Below are 15412 nucleotides of genomic sequence, written 5' to 3'. Positions count from 1 at the left end.
ATTTTTTCTAAGGAAAAACTCCACTCCAAGAGAAAAATAACAAGAGAATGTTTAACGTCACCCTGTACGCCAACAAGCTCTAGCCTGCTTGGCTGCAAACATTTGCTGCTTGTCTAGACTTTACGTAAACTCAGCTATATGAGAAATGTTGCATTCTTCTAAACTGCCATTCTTATAAAACTGGAGTTTTGTCAAAAACCTACGCAAACGTAGCAGGCTAATAAAATTACTTTACATTCTTATAAAGTTTCCATCACTATTCATTGTTGACCACTAAATTCTTCTTAGGTTCTCCATCGGATTACATTGAGAGATATTGGTTGGACATTCTGCTTTATCGTATTCCGGTTTCTTCCTTGAGGAACTGACAGTGAAGAATGTCTGTTAACTGGAGGCCGTCCAGTAGACAATTTTCTATTTGAGAAGGCGAACTTCCCTTCCATTGACATGAGAATGTAACGTACACCATATCCGACTAGAATCCTTGCGGTTTCCTTGAAAAACCATCAAATTTTCTTAAATTTTGACAGCGAAATGTTGGTCCACGTGGAACGTCTAAGCTTAGTTATTTCTTACCATTAGATATTATATGCTTCGTGTGGAACGTCTAAGTGAATCATTCATTAACACTGAATCTGCTAATGCTTACAGTCATCCTTACAATCTCCTACTTACATTTCACTGACACGCTACAGCCGTCATAGTGACATTAGGAGTGTTTGTGTGGGCATATAACGGAAAAGAATGTGAAATAAAGATTGTGGCGAAATCCAACACGCAGAACGGTTTTGCTATTATTGAGAGTTGCCTTTTATTAACTCCAAGGATTCTACATACAAAAGCGTAATCCATGAAAGTACTACACTGAAGCGCCAAAGAAAGTGGTATACGCATCCGTCTTCAAATACAGAGATATGTAAACAGGCAGAATACGGGGCTGCGGTCGGCAACGCCTAAATAAGTCAACTGTCTGGAGCAGTTAGATCGGTTGCTGCTGCTACACGGCAGGTTATCAAGATTTAAGTGAGGTTGAACGTGGTGTTGTAGTCGACGCACGAGCGATGGGACACGGCATCTCCTACATAGAGATGAAGTGGGGATTTTGCCGTACGACCATTTCACGAATACATCAGGAATCAGGAATCCAGTAAAACATCAAATCTTCGGCATCGCTGCGGCCGAAACAAATCCTGCAAGAACGTGGCCAACGACGACTGAAGAGAATCGTTCAACGTGACAGACGTGCAGTCCTTCCACAAAATTTAAGATTTCTATACTGGGCCATCAAATAGTGTCAGCGTGCGAACCATTCAACGAAACATCATCGGTATGGGCTTTCGGAGTCGAAGGCTCAGTCGTGTACCCTTGGTGACCGCACGACACAAAGCTGTACGCCTCGCCTGTGCCCGTTAACACCGACATTGGACTGTTGATGACGGGAAACATGTTGCCTAGTCGGACGAGTCTCGTTTCAAATTGTGTCGAGTGAATGGACGTGTGTGGGTACGGAGACAAACCATTAAATCCATGGATCCTACATGTCAGCAGGAAATTCTCCAAGCTTGTGGAGCCTCTGTAATGGTGTGAGGAATGTTCAGTTAGATTGATATGTGGCCCCTGATACGTCTAGATACAACTCTGACAGGTCACACGTGCGTAAGTATCCTGTCTGACCACCTGCATCCATTCATTGTGCATTCCGAAGGACTTGGGCAATTCCAGCAGGACGATGTGACAACCACAAATCCAGAATTGCTACAGAGTGGCTCGAGGAACACTCTTCTGAGTTTAATCACTTCCGCTAGCCACCAAACTCCGCAGACGTAATCATTATTGAGCGTATCTGGGATGCCTTACAACGTGCTGTTCGGAAGAGATTTCCAACTCCTCGTACTGTTACGGATTTATGGACAGCCCTGTTGGATCCATGGTGTCAGCTTTCTCCAGCACTACTTCAGACATTAGTCGAGCGCATGCCACGTCGTGTTGAGGCACTTTTGCCTTCTCGCGGGGGCCCTACATGATAATAGGCAGGTGTACAAATTTGTTTTGGTTCTTCACTGTGTTTTCTAATCGCAGTTGTTATCAAGCAACCCACATGCTCCATATCCAGGTCATGCAGGTGAATGAGGCTGATTCTGTTGCCATCTGAGGTGCCTCACACCATGGTGTTTATTTTTCAGTCTCATCCTTCTAATTTATCTTGAACTTTCCTTTTTTTGGTGTCAAATCTATCGTTAATTTCATCAATTTGTTCTTGCATAGTTTCAGCCTTACTATTAATAATATTGATTTCACTTTGTAAATCTTGAATTTATTTCATCAATTTGTTTACTGCTCTTAACCCCTTGCTTTTGAATTTGCTTACTTTGTGTTTTCTCAAGTGTTTCAATTTTGTTGTTAATGTCACTACTCAATGCTTTTATTTGATGACCCTGTGTTGTAATTTGTTTGTTAATGTCACAACATTTTGTTTGTTAATGCTGAAATCTGAGCAGCCAACATTTTTAATAATTCAGTCATATCTAGTGGTTTTTCGCCTTCCTGTTCTGATGTGTCCACACATTCAAATTCTGCCGGCCGGGGTGGCCGAGCAGTTCTAGGAGCTACAGTCTGGAACCGCGCGACCGCTACAGTCGCAGGTTCGAATCCTGCCTCCTTAGGTTAGTTAGGTTTCTAGGGGACTGATGATCTTAGAAGTTAAGTCCCATAATGCTCAGAACCATCTGAACCATTTTGAACTATTCAAATTCTGCTCCTCGCGACTCACTCGTTTCACTTTTGACCTTCAATGAATTAAACATATCCATCGATTCGTTGACATAACCACTGTCTTCTATAGTATCCTCTTACCTGCCTTTTTTCATTTGCGACAAGTTAATTATTTGAATCTGATCGTTTGTGTGTGTATGATACTCCACGTAAGCCTGCTGCCGTCTCGTGGCGTCATCTATGTTTGCATCTAGCGAACTTCTGCCACCTAATGCACTCTGTACTTTCCCGTCCCGCTCGTCCTGGTCTACTTTCGTTTTTGTATCCATTTTTACTTTGTTACTATTTTATATCTTTAACTAATCAGATCTGGGAAACTTTGTACTATCTATTTCACCTGATACATTATAAGTCCGTGCCGCTGGACATTCAGCACACGTCTTACTATTGTTTTTCACCCAATATTTACGTTTTGAACTATTTTTGCAATTAATTGCCTCCTCAAGCTTCTTTCTGGCCGCACATGGGGCCTGGACCCCTCCACTGTCCTCCACACCTATAAATCCCTCATCCGCCCTATCCTCTGCTGTGCCCATACTGCCTGGATCGCCGCCCCTACTAATTTCTAAAAATGCCTTCAAATCCTAAAACGCCACGTGTTCCACCTGGCCTATCGCATCCGCCTCCCCTCCCTCATGTGGATCCTGTATGACTTAATTCCGCTCCCACACCTTCTCCTTTTTCTCGAACAGATACGGATCCTTTATACCTCCCACAAACTTGATCCCCCTCACCCACTTGTCTCTCCCATCCTTTCCCACCCCCATCCGCTGCCATGCCTGCACTCCCACATTCCACCCACTCTCCATCTCTTCACACTCCATACCCCTGCCCAAGCTGGCTTCGCCAACTGCCCCTCCCTGATGATGCCCTCCTCCCCTAGATCTACCACTCCTACCAACTTTGATTCTCCCCTTCATCCTCCTGTGTTTTTCCTCCAGCACATCCTCTCTCCCTTTTCTCCCTCTTCTCTTCCTCCCTCACTCCCCTCTCCCCTGGGCTTCCACTACCCCCCTACCCTTTCCCCTACCCCTCCCTTCTCCTCCCCCACTGGCATCCACACACCCCTCTCCCTCTAACCCACACCTCATCCCTTTGGAAGGTCCCCATCTTTGTTTAGTGAACAGTGCAACTTCGTGCACCTGATATCGTCGCCAGTGCTCTTGTGTGTCTTCGCGTCAATGTTTCAGTGTTTCTCCATTTGTGCTCCTCCATTCACGTGTGTAAATTCGTTCTTCCCCATTGTGTTTAGTGATGAACGTTATTTATTCAAACAGTGCGCCTGTGAACGGCTTCATTTGTTTTACTATGTCTGCCTCCCGATTTTGTCCACCATGTTTGTTTTTCTTTCTGTTCTCTGTATGTGTTCACTGCGGCCGAAGAGCGGCATACATAGGCCGCTGCCGGCCTACCTTTATTGTAAAGGTTTGAAAATAACAATAAAGAAAAAATTTGCAATTAAAACTGAAAATAAATGTCGTGCCACGCGGCTCCAGGTATAACACCTACATGTATGTTGTGCCAAATATGACTTTAACTTACAATAGGCGTTACCCTCTGGGAGAAACTTTGAATTGTTTAACCATGTGTTAACCTAATGGAGAGAGGGTATCGCATATAAATTTCGTTACTAAGGCAATTAATAGAAAGCTGAAAGACTTTTATTTAGGAAATAATAAAAGTAGTGAAAGATTTCGTGAAATAATAAACGGTCGCCAGCCTAATTAGGCATAATAATAGGGAACATTTAGTTCAAAGAATTTAATTGTAATTTTGCAAATAGGACTCTCATTATTTATCTCTTTGTACAGTGCAATGAACACACACAACAAGCAGACGAACTGAACAGTGATTAACAGTTGTTATCATTCACATAAATTAGCAGTCACAGAAAGATAAATGGTACTTGACGCCTGTTTATAATAAAAGTCATCTCAACCGCTAACCAGTTCAGCACCAAAAAGTTATCAAAGACATCACGAGACATCTTAAGATAATCATCAGAAACAATCATTATATAGACAAGTGGGATAGTGAAGTATTGAGAACTGGTGATGAGTGTTTGAAGTTCAACAACGAACGTCAAAATAGGTGGTTCGGTAGAAGAGGAATCGGCATCCCTAAAAAGGACAGTTACAGAATTTTGACAGACGAAGTTACTTATAAGGAAGGCAGCTGTGAAGGAATCTTTAATAGCAGAAGAAACAATTAAAAGTGACTGACGATAAAAGAAAATACAAACAAATAATAAAAGAAAATACAAACAAATACAAAAACAGTAATGTTACTTAGGAATGAAATCAATAGGAAGTGCAGGGAACCCAAAGGGAAACGGCCTCAGGAAAACTGTGAGGAAATCGGATGGAAATGGACATCGAAAGGAAACATTCAGCATACAGAAAAGTCATAATGATACTTGGTGAAATGTAAAATAAGTGCATTAACGTTAAGAATGCATAAGGAATTTCGGTGTTGAATGAAGAGAAGAGATAGGCTAGATAGAAAGAGTGCACTGAGGTCCTCGACAAACGGGAGTAGCTGACGGATGATGTGATCAAATAAGATAAAGCGTAGAGCATCCAGTACTAGAGTTAAAGTAAAATAGATAAATAATACTTCTACAGTTATTTTTTAAATCATTGGGGAAGTGACAGACAAACTATTACTCAAATTAGTGTGTAGAATCTACCAGGATGGGGACGTACCACCCTACTTATCCAAGTTCTGCCCCATGTGGTGGCACAATTGTTTTTGTTTCAAACGAGATAATATAACGCTTGTGGTGTGTTTTTATCTCTTCAATTAAATTTTACTATTTTGCATGTGATTTCCAGGTATACTACTGGTTAATAACTTTTTCATGTGCCTGATTTCTGTAACCAGCTTATTTCTAATAGATTTCCAGAAGGCTTTTGACAATGAACCACACAAGCGGTTCATAGTGAAATTACTTATAGAATATCGTCTCAATTATGTGACTGAACTCGTGATTTCCTGTCAGAGAGGTCACAATTCGTAGTAACTGACGGAAAGTCATCTAGTAAAACAGAAGTAATTTCTGAGTTTCCACAGGGTAGTGTTATAGGCCCTCTGCTGTTCCTTATCTATACAAACAATTTAGGAGTCAATCCGAGCAGCAGTCGTAGGCTGTTTGCAGATCGTGCTGTCGTTTATCGTCAAGTAAAGTCATCAGAAGTTAAAAAAATCGCAAAATGCTTTAGAAAAAAATCTGTATGGTGTGAAAATTGGCAATTGACACCAAGTAATGAAAAGTGTGAGGCCTTCCACATGAGTGCTAAAAAGAATCCGTAAAAACTTCATTTGCATGATAGTCAAATCTAATGGCCGTAAATTCGACTAAATAACTAGGAATTACAATTACGAATAACACAAACTGAAAAAAACCATAGAAAATGTTGGGTAGAGGGCAAACCAAAGTCTGCGTTTTATGGGCACAACACTTAAGAAATGTAACAGATCTACTGAAGAGACTGCCTACACTTTGCTTGTCTGCCCTCTTTTGGAGTACTGCTTTGCGGTCTCGGATCCTTACCAGATATGATCGGTGGAGAACATCAAGAAAGTTCCAAGAAGAACAGTACGTTTTGTATTATCGCGAAATAGGGGAGAGATTGTCACTGACGTGATACAGGATTTGGAATGGACATCATTAAAACAAAGGCGTTTTTCGTTCCTACGGAATCATCTCACGAAATTCCAATCGCCATCTCTCTCCTTCGAATGCCAAAATATTTTGCTAACGCCGACCTGCACAGGGAGGAACGATCATCATTATAAAATAAGGACAGTCAGAGCACGCACGGAAAAATAAAGGTGTTCCTTTTTTCCGCGCGCTGTTGGAGACTGGAATAACAAAGAATTATTGTGACGGTGGTTCGATGAACCCTCTACTAGGCACTTAAATGTGATTAGCAGAGTATCGATGTAACTGTAGGTATAGATGTTGAGGTTGTGTTTTGCTCACAGCAGTTTGTGGTGGAAAGTGTACATGCTCCTCAAAGATGAAGTTAGATCTCCTTCCTATTTTTGCATTAGTGTTATCAGTGCTCTCTTAGTTTTCAACTATTCATGATTCTTTCAAAATATGGTAATCTTTGGGTCACAGTTTGTGATAATGGGTGTCAAATTCAACACCTTTCAGAAGTCTGGTTTCCAAACTTCTTTTATTTTGCTATCGATTTCAGCGTTTTACTACGCCATCTTCAGGTCCCTGACCGACGTGTAGGAAGGTTCTACATCGGTTCTGGTCAAAACAGGGGCTTTCGGCAGATGATGGTTGAAGTGATCGCTACAGCTAAAATCTACTAATACCATTATTGCTGGCCCCGGTTTTAATCAGAACCGAGGTACAGTCTTCCTCCTCGTAGGTCATGGACCTGAAGATGGTTTAGCAAAACTCTGAAATTGATAGCCAAATAATACAACTTTGGAAACTAGATAGCTGAAAGGTGTTTAATTTGACATCATGTGTAGAACAGCCGAGTGCCGCAGCCATCTCTAAAAAGATGGACATCGATTTGTGATAATTTTGTCAAATGTTTTACACACTCCACTGTACTTGTGTCTGTATGATCATGTAAAATATAGAGTTGTTTGATGTTATTTCTTTTTTAGTTTCCTTTTTGACCGTAGTTAGGATCCATTGTCAGCAAGCATGCAATATAATTTTATTACATTAACAGAACATTCTTCTTTTCACTTCTTCATGGTGATTGTGCTACTTGATTTTCTCGATGGATATAATATTATATACTGTCGGAACCTATTCCAGGACCACTGGTCTTAGGCAAAGAAACGAAAAGGTCAGTTGTAGATACCTCTCCCACTTTTGAGCAATCACAGTATGCATGAAGCATTCATATTTTACTACCTTCCGATGTTTATCATATGATAAATATGATATGCGATCGTTTGTGGATTAATTGTGGAACACGCAGTATTCTTGTAATTTTTCTATCTTCTTTTCGGCTTGAAAACAAGCGTAGATACGTTGGATGGAACAGTGACTGCAAGTTCTATCTAAATGTAAATCCAATTCCCTGTACGGTATATCGTAGTACTTCAATCAACAGTGTCTCAATATTTTCCTCACCTCCGTCTTCGCATGCCTCCTTCAACATTTTTAGCGCTGGACCAGTATCTTGTTCTGATCTGATATTATTTAGTACCTTTACCTTTAATTAATCTTATCTTCGCTTAGTTAACAACATAGTTACCATGAAAATTTTCTGCTGTTGTTGCAATAAAAAATATAAAATATTGATTTTCAAACCAGAATTTTTGCGACGTTAGAGATCATCACATTAATCAATTTTGTGTTAATTTGTGTTTCGTCAGAAAAGGTCCTTACAATTGTATGTTCTGCCAAGATATAATATTAATATTTCTTGAAACTCGAAATTATCACCACATATTTCCTTTTCTTCACAGTATTTTTCCCACGCTGCCAGATATCAGCTGGCAATATCGGCCATTCTGTGTTCATCGTGCCATCAAATTTTGAAACCAGTTCATTTATCTACAACAGCCATTATCGCTACTGTTTATCTTTCGCAAAAATTTTTAGCAATCTATTGTGGTGGAGAGTTCATACACTGCATAATTTATACTTCATTATCTAGAGCACATCCCCTTTTACCCTCTGGCCATGTCAATTGGACATCCTTTTTTTAATAATATCAGTAAATTCAAATTGCTTATAGATTGGTTGCTGAACAATTTATCACTCAATTTACAGAAGCCAATAAATGGTTTTCATTGTCCAACAAGCAGATACAGGGAACATTTCAGTAACTTCGTTTGCTTTTTAGCGATTCCTGAAGCTTCTGAACTCATAAATGAAGCCAATTTTTCTAACGGCGTGCAAAGTTTGGACAAAAATTTCTAAGTGTTCTTATCAGGCATTTGTAATGATCAATATATGATTGATCTGCAATGTCACCTTAATAGACGAATCGTCTCCCAGAATCCTGCCGAGAGCTCCCAATAAAGGAGACAGTGACAGCTTCAGTCAAAAAAGGATTTATTTTTACTGATATAAGGAGGCAGAGCAGTTTTCCGAGATCCGTCAATAACTACTTACAACCTTCAAGAGAAAGTGATACATTTTCTTCTTTCAACAGAAAAGGCGATCCTTCACGCACTTATTTAAATAAATATCGTCCTTTCGAAGACTAGCTGTGTGTACCCGAAGACTTGAAGCCACACAGCGTGGTTTGGATCGTTATTTACTTTACTTCATCAGGGATAGGTCTAACTGTCCAGTACGAGGAAAGGTAATGTTTCTCATTTTTGTAGCTACTGGTATCATCTAGAAACTGCGAAGAATATTTACTGTTGCAGTGTGAGACTAATATTGTGGATGTGAGTGTGTATTCGTTAGTCATATAACAGTAAAGAAGGTTAACGATACATTAATTGCATAGGTGCGAAAAATAATAAGTGGCCATCATCAAGTTCTATAACACTGTTAAATACCAAAAGTCTGAATGCCTCAACCTTTCTGTGTTTTCTCATAAAAAATGTTTCATCACTTTTGATATGAAGTCTCTTAGCAGTCCCAAAATTTTGAATGATAACACCATACATATTTGTAATAATCTTTAATATCTGTTATGTAAATAATCGAATTCGGATGTAATATCAAGGTCAGACACAAAGATAAAATTATTTTGCTGTGTCTTTTGTGGGAGCAAAGACTTTAAACTAGGTAGATCCTAAGAGTCTCTAATTTTGCTCTCAAAGATGACAGTTATTAACGTTCGATGTAAGACGAAAGTCGCAAGAGTTATTAAAAACGCTATTTAGTTCAGATAAAATGTAGGACACATTAAAGTAATGAACGACATCACAAATTACAACTGTTCTCACAAGGAAAGTATCAGCTGAGCAGAATACACTAAACTTTGGTGACATATTTCAAGGGCACGACTGAACAGGATAATTTTGTCTCAAACAGGTATAATACAACAAGCAAGATACATGAAGAGACTAAACAAGTAACTGAAACAACTACAATTATACAAAGTACAATGTTAGAAAAAGTGAAACCACAGTAACTGAAATACAGTAACATATGTCGCTTATACGGGGATTAGTAATTCACAAAATACTCCAGATGCGTTTACTTGCAGTATCTGCAATTGGAAGGGATAAGTAAGGGAACTGTATCTGATCACTCAGCAACAATTCTGGACAAATAACTATATGTTTATTAATTTCACTTCTTTTGAGATGGTTCATCTTCATCCCTTTGAAAGTCTCCGTGTTGCACCTTGTAACTGTGGCCTTCATGAAGCAAATAGTTTGCCAACCTCGAGACCCCATTTCTAACTCTTCAACTTCTGTGGCGTTCCTTCAAGTAGATGGATATTGTCTTGCCAGACTGGGATGTATAGAATTTGACATCACTACACAGTCCAGTCGCTTTAGTGTGACTACCTGTCAAAAGCCTCAATAATCACCATTTGCAGCATGGACGTGAGGCAAGAGAGTCAGTGAGGTTCTGGAAAGTACCAACAGGGATGCGGAGCATTTCTGACTCCAGTGCTGTGGCCAGCTGCACTAGGTCTCTCAGTTGAAGATAAATAGCGTGACAGCCTGCTAGATGTTGTCCCACAGACAGTCGATTGGGTCTGAATCTGCGGCGTTTGGTGGATAGAGGAGCACAGAAAACTCATCCTGGTGACCTGCAGGCTGGTAGATGCCATCATGCCAGAAAAATGTAAACTGCATATAGCGGTAGACTGGTCGCCAAAGAAGATGCATACTTGTGCTGACCTATTGTGCCTTTCAGAATGACAAGGACACTCAGGGAATGCCATGAAAGTATTCCCAAGATCATAAAACTCCCTCCTCCAGCATGGATCCTTCCGACGATTATTGCAACATGTTTGGTTTCAGATATTCCACGCATTACACACCAACGGCCATCTGTCCTATGTAACATAAAACGAAACTCAACTGAAAAAGTCACCTGTCACCACTCCATAGCCGTGCAGTTGCTGATTTGGCCTGCAAATTCAAGTATTTGTTGCCAACGGATAGCAGTCAACATGGGTGCATCAACCATACCCATGCTTCAGAGGTCCGTACAACAAAGCAAAGTTCGCCGAACAGTCTTTGAGGAGGCACCGTTGGTAGCTTCCTGGTTTATCTGGGCGGTCAGTTGCTCAACAGCTGTACGCCTATTCGCCCACACACATCTCCGCACTCGTCGTTCTCCACTGTCATCTACGGCCCCTGGGATGTCACACTTGCCTCGCCACCAATTTTGGGTAGCACCATTTTTACATGCATGGTATGCTTTAACCACAGTGGCAAGCGAACAGTTTACAGACTTAGCCCTTTTGGAAATGACCCAAAAGCCAATGATCATGTCCTTTCGGATGTTTAGTTGACCTGGGAGAGGTGAACAAACAACGAGGTCATCAGTCCCTTCTGATTATTGAAGGAGGGGGATGGATGTGGGCCGTGCCCTTTCTAAAGGAACCATCCCGGTATTTGCCTGATAGATTTAGGGAAATCATGGAAAACCTAAATCAGGATGGCTGGATGTTGCTTTTCAACTGTCGCCCTCCCGAAAGCGAGTCCAGTGTGCTAACCACTGCACCACCTCACTCAGTCCTTTTGGAAGTCAGATAAATCGCTCCATTTTCGTACTTTGAGAACTATTGCAGTGTTTCCAGTGTTCTCCGCCCCCCGCCTCTCTCCCCCTTCGACACTCTTTACACACCCTTCATTGTGAATGCTGCCACCTGTTGTCTGTAAGTGGCTACTGTACATTGACGTCGAACGTAGTCGGTGGTGGCATTAATGTGACTTTCTTTTTTTTGACTCATTAATTTTCTGTCCTGCTTGACGCGGCCCAGCTCAAATTCCTTCATCTCAGAGTAGCACTTGCAACCTACTTCCTCAGTTATTTGCCATTATCTGTTTTCCTCTACAGTTTTTACCTTCTACTGATCCCTATAGACTGTGTTGTGTATAATTTAGTACAGCTCAGTCCATCCCAGAGCTGATTTAGTGAAGCGTGTTGTACCTAGAGGATAATGCATCTACCAACACACGATGGTTTTTGGTCAGTACGTCAGTCTAGTGACAAATTTTACAATCACATTTATGTTAGACATGAGGTTGTATTTTGAACAGCATTTTTAAATATTTCGCGTTCTATACATTTAGGTGTTGTATAATACATTAAATGTGGTGAGTAAAATGGTACATATTTTTAGAAATATTTGTATAATTTGCAGACTGTTAAGTCATACTTCGTCGGTTGTGCATCATCTTGTATCTTCAATGATAAGAAGGTGTTTTACCACAGAATAAATGACACTTGCAAATGAGCTGTGTTTCTTCAGTGTCTTAACAACTTTACCAGTATTAACAGTGGAAATTCGTTTTAGTTTCCAGTAGCTTCTGCTGTATCTCAAAATGGACTTAACATGTAACTAATTTTTGATAATATTTCTCCTTAATTTTATTTCACTTACTGACTGCTAGTATTTAGTAGAGGAATAATGTAAAATATAGACTGTTAAATACAGAATTGAAAAGATTTTCTCGATTGCAACATATTTAAATTTCAATCGAATATCTATTCCTAGCCGCATTAACATGTCGCACCTTGAAACATGCTTTTACGTTTGGGAAACCCTTAATTTTCCAGAACAATTTTTGTAATTTTAGAAAAAGACTGCAGCTCATACAACATGAATGCCATCATTTAAAAACAGAAAACGAAGATATATTAAACTTTTATTACATGGTTGGCTAGAGGTGGAAGTATGAAAAGTGTACCGACATGTAATACTCTCCTCCCCCTAGTGTCGTGCTCATAATGAAGAATGATTTCACTGTTTACAGCTTCTTGACTTTTCGAAATTCATCGCTTCCTAACTGATTAACTGATACCAGATTTTGGTTGAAGTTATACAGGTTCTGCAGTTAGTTGTCTTATCAACTTGGCTTCAAAATTATTTATCAAGATTTGAGTTTACCATATACTGCCTTTGTTCCATACTTGAAGCCATTAGTATCTTGACACATATGAAGTACATATATACTACTGTCATAGTTAGAACAAAGGATTTTTAAGACTACAGGTTTTAATCCATTAATTCTATTTGTGTTCAGATGTTGTCCTTGGCCATCTTTCTTAAACATCCTTAAATCCATCGAACAGAATGTTCTGTCAGTATGGAAATATTTGATCAACTGATTGCATTATAAAGTTCGTCCAGGAACTTAGCAAGAGTGAAAACATTTTGTTCACTATCCACAAGATCATTACATAATGGAACTCAGAGGATAAGGCGATGAAGGTTCTGTTGCAGATTGTGTTGTAGTTTAATGAAGATACTTGATTACGATCCTTCAAGACTACTGATGTAACGTCTATTCTCCAAACAACATCTAGAATGGAAGAAGGATTAGGGTTTAACGTCCTGTTGACAATAAATCACTACAGATGGAGCACAATATTGCCTTAAGGAATTGTTGGGAAGGAAGTCGGTTGCGCCTTTTCAAAGGAACAATCCCACCATTTACCTTACGCAATATAGAGAAACCACAGAAGAACCTAAATCTAGATGGTCGAACATGGATTTGAAAACCTGTCCCCTAGAATGCGAGTCCAGTGTGCTAACTACTGTGAGATAGCACCATGTTAAGTAGAATAGGGCTCTACTTATGTGAAGTAGACTGCCATTGAAAACTACTTCTTGTAACAACAAAAGTACAATATCACTTCCATATCTTATATGTCGGTTTTACTATCCTGATTTCCTTGTTTCTCTTCTCAGACAGAAAAACAAATGCCACTCTAGGGAATTTCTCGAAGTTCAATTTCAATTGCAACACAACATTGTTTTCACGTAGTATTATGGCGAAAGTGCAAAATTGAATAGGTACAACATTTAAATTACAACTGAGAATTTTATTTTTATACAAATGTTACAGTGATACATTGAGAGAGTAATTCATAAATATGTACATGTACATGTGAGCCACATTCACAATGTATATAGGTGGTCGTATTTACAAAGTGTCATCTTGTGAGGGCGTTAATAGTGTACCTTAGCATGTGGTGTAGCGAGTGAGGCATGTGCAGTTTTGAGAGGTGCTCCATAGACTCCAGCAGTGGCAGCAGGAGATAGCAAAGAGCCTCCTGAAACAATCACATCATGCACTGATGTAGATATCTGGTGAAACGGGAAGATAGTATCTTCGGTAACTGTTTGTATTTGGAAACATGATAGCAACATTACAGTGCTATTAGTACACTGAAAACTATTACAAACCTGGGACGATGTTTCGGGCACCAAAAACGGCAGGGGCGACAGCAGCGGCCCCTAGAGGGGCAGGCCCAGTTGGGGCACCATCCTTGGAGACGACAGCATTAAAACCTGCACCAGGGGCAGCCGTGTACTGGACAGTGCGGACGCTGCCGTCAGGCTCGACCAGGCTGTAGCTGCCCTCGACCACGTCGCCACTGCGGCTCTCCTGCTGCTGCTTGGCGTCGCCGGTCAGGGCGTCGCTGACGCTGTAGCTGAAGCTGTACTGCGGGTTGGGGTCGTAGTACGGGTCAGCCAGCTCGGCGGGCAGCCCACCGGCCAGGCGGCCCAGACCACCGGCGTAACGTGCAGTGGCCAGACCAGCGTAGCCAGGGGAGGCGCCAGCGTAGCCTGGAGCGAGACGAGGGTAGGCACCACCAACACCGACACCAATGTAGGCCCCTCCTAGAGCGCCATTGTAGCCAGGGGCGACACCAGAGTAGCCAGTGGCGAGGCGAGAGTAGGCGCCACCAACACCAGGGTAGGCACCTCCTAGTGCTCCAATGTAGCCAGGAGCATAGCCACCGATGCCAGCACCAGACAGTCTGGCTCTAGCCGCTGCGGCAGCTGAAGCAGCGGCACCTCTGGCCAAGCCTCCTTGGAAAGCAATGGGTTAATAGTAGCATCTACTGTATTCTGACACACAGGTACTAGCAAATATTTTCTTGAAGTGGAAGATAGGCAATATGTTAAAGGAATGTTCATCCTCAGTTTATGGCACTGCATAAGCTATCACAACTGACAATAACAATGCAGCACAGAGCACAGGTAGTACAGTAGATGCCCTGCATTTACTAAATATGAAGATCAGTTTTAAGTTGCAATCAAGCTGAAAGTTCACTAAAACGTAATTTTTCATTAAATGTACTTGATTGGAAGGAGATATTTTTTTATTTCCTCACTGTAATGTGGTGTTAACATAGGAATACAAAAAGAAGAAGAGAAAAGGAAAAACTTGTTTCGAAATCTCTTGTCGCTGGCAAATACTGGTCCTTGAACACTTTTACAAAAATTGCTGACAACAGCTTGCAGCAAAAATTATACTATGGAATAAAAATATAGCAGAACATTCATAACAATGGATAAAGTGTCTGTGTGGTTAAGGAATAGACTGATAATTCTAAAATAAACCACTTACTGCATATTATGGGCAAAACTGCTGAAGTAATTTGGGGAGGGAACTATGACGATAACTAAATATGAAATTATGTAGTAAATTTTCATTAATTCATATTTAGTACTAAAGATACGCAATCATAAAGGAAAATCAAAGTCTTTTGTGT

At 40.6% G+C, this 15412-nt stretch overlaps 1 protein-coding gene and 1 long non-coding RNA gene across 3 annotated transcripts in view; both read right to left on the bottom strand.

The window, feature by feature from the left end:
* Nucleotides 1-15412, bottom strand: part of LOC126362843 (cuticle protein 21-like) — a 159898-nt gene that overhangs the window by 15789 nt on the left and 128697 nt on the right. The window lies entirely within an intron of this gene.
* Nucleotides 13712-14185, bottom strand: LOC126363023 (uncharacterized). Its single transcript, XR_007566240.1, has 2 exons — nt 14097-14185; nt 13712-13963 (listed from the first exon to the last, which is right to left on the bottom strand). It is a non-coding gene; the product is annotated as an uncharacterized LOC126363023 (long non-coding RNA).

The sequence above is a fragment of the Schistocerca gregaria genome, chromosome 1 (genome assembly GCF_023897955.1).
Source record: "Schistocerca gregaria isolate iqSchGreg1 chromosome 1, iqSchGreg1.2, whole genome shotgun sequence".
NCBI lineage: Eukaryota > Metazoa > Arthropoda > Insecta > Orthoptera > Acrididae > Schistocerca > Schistocerca gregaria.
This window is presented reverse-complemented; position numbering and strand designations above follow the sequence as displayed.